This window comes from Heptranchias perlo, unplaced genomic scaffold (genome assembly GCF_035084215.1).
Source record: "Heptranchias perlo isolate sHepPer1 unplaced genomic scaffold, sHepPer1.hap1 HAP1_SCAFFOLD_100, whole genome shotgun sequence".
Taxonomy (NCBI): Eukaryota; Metazoa; Chordata; class Chondrichthyes; order Hexanchiformes; family Hexanchidae; genus Heptranchias; species Heptranchias perlo.
The window spans coordinates 823,936-828,590 of NW_027138217.1; positions in this window are offsets into that span (position 1 = coordinate 823,936).

Below are 4,655 nucleotides of genomic sequence, written 5' to 3' on the forward strand. Positions count from 1 at the left end.
ATCTTTCAGCGAGTGAGAAATTTTTTTCTTTAATAGTGTAAGATTTTATCTTAAAATACAAGAATTTTTCGTGGTTCTTGTCAATTTTTGTTGGTTTTCATCTGATGAACTTGTTTCAGTCAGCTAGATCTTTCTTCTTGAATGCAAAAAGATTTTATCTTAAAATACAAGAACTTTTCGTGGTTCTTTTCAATTTTTGTTGGTTTTCATCGAATGAACTTATTTCAGTCAGCTAGATCTTTCTTCTTCAAAGCAAAAAGATTTTATCTTCAAATACAAGACATTTTCGTGATTTTGTTGGTTTTCAGCAAATGAACATATTTCAGCGATCTGGAAGTTTTTTCTCAAATAGCGTCAGATTTTATCTTCAAACACAAGAACTTTTCGTGGTTCTTGTCAATTTTTGTTGGTTTTGATCTGATGAACTTATTTCAGTCAGCTAGATCTTTCTTCTTCAAAGCAAAAAGATTTTATCTTCAAATACAAGAACTTTTCGTGGTTTTGTTGGTTTTCAGCAAATGAACATATTTCAGCGAGCTGGAAATTTTTTCTTTAATAGCGTCAGATTTTATCTTAAAATACAAGAACTTTTCGTGGTTCTTGTCAATTTTTGTTGGTTTTCATCTAATGAACTTATTTCAGTCAGCTAGATCTTTCTTCTTTAATGCAAAAAGATTTTATCTTAAAATACAAGAACTTTTCGTGGTTCTTGTCAATTTTTGTTGGTTTTCATCGAATTAACTTATTTCAGTCAGCTAGATCTTTCTTCTTTCATGCAAAAAGATTTTATCTTAAAATACAAGAACTTTTCGTGCTTCTTGTCAATTTTTGTTGGTTTTCATCGAATGAACTTATTTCAGTCAGCTAGATCTTTCTTCTTCAAAGCAAAAAGATTTTATCTTCAAATACAAGAAATTTTCGTGATTTTGTTGGTTTTCAGCAAATGAACATATTTCAGCGAGCTGGAAGTTTTTTCTTTAATAGCGTCAAATTTTATCTTAAAACACAAGTACTTTTCGTGGTTCTTGTCAATTTTTGTTGGTTTTGATCTGATGAACTTATTTTAGTCAGCGAGATCTTTCTTCCTTAATGCAAAAAGATTTTATCTTCAAATACAAGAAATTTTCGTGATTTTGTTGGTTTTCAGCAAATGAGCATCCTTCAGCGAGTGAGAAATTTTTTTCTTTAATAGTGTAAGATTTTATCTTATAATACAAGAATTTTTCGTGGTTCTTGTCAATTTTTGTTGGTTTTCATCTGATGAACTTGTTTCAGTCAGCTAGATCTTTCTTCTTGAAAGCAAAAAGATTTTATCTTCAAATACAAGACATTTTCGAGATTTTGTTGGTTTTCAGCAAATGAACATATTTCAGCGAGCTGGAAGTTTTTTCTCAAATAGCGTCAGATTTTATCTTCAAACACAAGAACTTTTCGTGGTTCTTGTCAATTTTTGTTGGTTTTGATCTGATGAACTTATTTCAGTCAGCTCGATCTTTCTTCTTCAAAGCAAAAAGATTTTATCTTCAAATACAAGAACTTTTCGTGGTTTTGTTGGTTTTCAGCAAATGAACATATTTCAGCGAGCTGGAAGTTTTTTCTTTAATAGCGTCAGATTTTATCTTAAAATACAAGAACTTTTCGTGGTTCTTGTCAATTTTTGTTGGTTTTCATCTTATGAACTTATTTCAGTCAGCTAGAACTTTCTTCTTTAATGCAAAAAGACTTTATCTTAAAATACAAGAACTTTTCGTGGTTCTTGTCAATTTTTGTTGGTTTTCATCTAATTAACTTATTTCAGTCAGCTAGATCTTTCTTTCATGCAAAAAGATTTTATCTTAAAATACAAGAACTTTTCGTGCTTCTTGTCAATTTTTGTTGGTTTTCATCGAATGAACTTATTTCAGTCAGCTCGATCTTTCTTCTTCAAAGCAAAAAGATTTTATCTTCAAATACAAGAAATTTTCGTGATTTTGTTGGTTTTCAGCAAATGAACATATTTCAGCGAGCTGGAAGTTTTTTCTTTAATAGCGTCAGATTTTATCTTAAAACACAAGTACTTTTCGTGGTTCTTGTCAATTTTTGTTGGTTTTGATCTGATGAACTTATTTTAGTCAGCGAGATCTTTCTTCTTTAATGCAAAAAGATTTTATCTTCAAATACAAGAAATTTTCGTGATTTTGTTGGTTTTCAGCAAATGAGCATCTTTCAGCGAGTGAGAAATTTTTTTCTTTAATAGTGTAAGATTTTATCTTAAAATACAAGAATATTTCGTGGTTCTTGTCAATTTTTGTTGGTTTTCATCTGATGAACTTGTTTCAGTCAGCTAGATCTTTCTTCTTGAATGCAAAAAGATTTTATCTTAAAATACAAGAACTTTTCGTGGTTCTTGTCAATTTTTGTTGGTTTTCATCGAATGAACTTATTTCAGTCAGCTAGATCTTTCTTCTTCAAAGCAAAAAGATTTTATCTTCAAATACAAGACATTTTCGTGATTTTGTTGGTTTTCAGCAAATGAACATATTTCAGCGAGCTGGAAGTTTTTTCTCAAATAGCGTCAGATTTTATCTTCAAACACAAGAACTTTTCGTGGTTCTTGTCAATTTTTGTTGGTTTTGATCTGATGAACTTATTTCAGTCAGCTAGATCTTTCTTCTTCAAAGCAAAAAGATTTTATCTTCAAATACAAGAACTTTTCGTGGTTTTGTTGGTTTTCAGCAAATGAACATATTTCAGCGAGCTGGAAGTTTTTTCTTTAATAGCGTCAGATTTTATCTTAAAATACAAGAACTTTTCGTGGTTCTTGTCAATTTTTGTTGGTTTTCATCTTATGAACTTATTTCAGTCAGCTCGATCTTTCTTCTTTAATGCAAAAAGATTTTATCTTAAAATACAAGAACTTTTCGTGGTTCTTGTCAATTTTTGTTGGTTTTCATCTAATGAACTTATTTCAGTCAGCTAGATCTTTCTTCTTTCATGCAAAAAGATTTTATCTTAAAATACAAGAACTTTTCGTGCTTCTTGTCAATTTTTGTTGGTTTTCATCGAATGAACTTATTTCAGTCAGCTAGATCTTTCTTCTTTCATGCAAAAAGATTTTATCTTAAAATACAAGAACTTTTCGTGCTTCTTGTCAATTTTTGTTGGTTTTCATCGAATGAACTTATTTCGGTCAGCTGGATCTTTCTTCTTGAAAGCAAAAAGATTTTATCTTCAAATACAAGAAATTTTCGTGATTTTGTTGGTTTTCAGCAAATGAACATATTTCAGCGAGCTGGAAGTTTTTTCTTTAATAGCGTCAGATTTTATCTTAAAACACAAGTACTTTTCGTGGTTCGAGTCAATTTTTGTTGGTTTTGATCTGATGAACTTATTTCAGTCAGCGAGATCTTTCTTCTTTAATGCAAAAAGATTTTATCTTCAAATACAAGAAATTTTCGTGATTTTGTTGGTTTTCAGCAAATGAGCATATTTCAGCGAGTGAGAAATTTTTTTCTTTAATAGTGTAAGATTTTATCTTAAAATACAAGAATTTTTCGTGGTTCTTGTCAATTTTTGTTGGTTTTCATTGAATGAACTTGTTTCAGTCAGCTAGATCTTTCTTCTTCAATGCAAAAAGATTTTATCTTAAAATACAAGAACTTTTCGTGGTTCTTGTCAATTTTTGTTGGTTTTCATCGAATTAACTTATTTCAGTCAGCTAGATGTTTCTTCTTCAAAGCAAAAAGATTTTATCTTCAAATACAAGACATTTTCGTGATTTTGTTGGTTTTCAGCAAATGAACATATTTCAGCGAGCTGGAAGTTTTTTCTTAAATAGCGTCAGATTTTATCTTCAAACACAAGAACTTTTCGTGGTTCTTGTCAATTTTTGTTGGTTTTGATCTGATGAACTTATTTCAGTCAGCTAGATCTTTCTTCTTCAAAGCAAAAAGATTTTATCTTCAAATACAAGAACTTTTCGTGGTTTTGTTGGTTTTCAGCAAATGAACATATTTCAGCGAGCTGGAAGTTTTTTCTTTAATAGCGTCAGATTTTATCTTAAAATACAAGAACTTTTCGTGGTTCTTGTCAATTTTTGTTGGTTTTCATCTGATGAACTTATTTCAGTCAGCTAGATCTTTCTTCTTTAATGCAAAACGATTTTATCTTAAAATACAAGAACTTTTCGTGGTTCTTGTCAATTTTTGTTGGTTTTCATCTAATGAACTTATTTCAGTCAGCTAGATCTTTCTTCTTTCATGCAAAAAGATTTTATCTTAAAATACAAGAACTTTTCGTGCTTCTTGTCAATTTTTGTTGGTTTTCATCGAATGAACTTATTTCAGTCAGCGAGATCTTTCTTCTTTAATGCAAAAAGATTTTATCTTCAAATACAAGAAATTTTCGTGATTTTGTTGGTTTTCAGCAAATGAGCATATTTCAGCGAGTGAGAAATTTTTTTCTTCAATAGTGTAAGATTTTATCTTAAAATACAAGAATTTTTCGTGGTTCTTGTCAATTTTTGTTGTTTTTCATCGAATGAACTTGTTTCAGTCAGCTAGATCTTTCTTCTTTAATGCAAAAAGATTTTATCTTAAAATACAAGAACTTTTCGTGGTTCTTGTCAATTTTTGTTGGTTTTCATCGAATTAACTTATTTCAGTCTGCTCGATGTT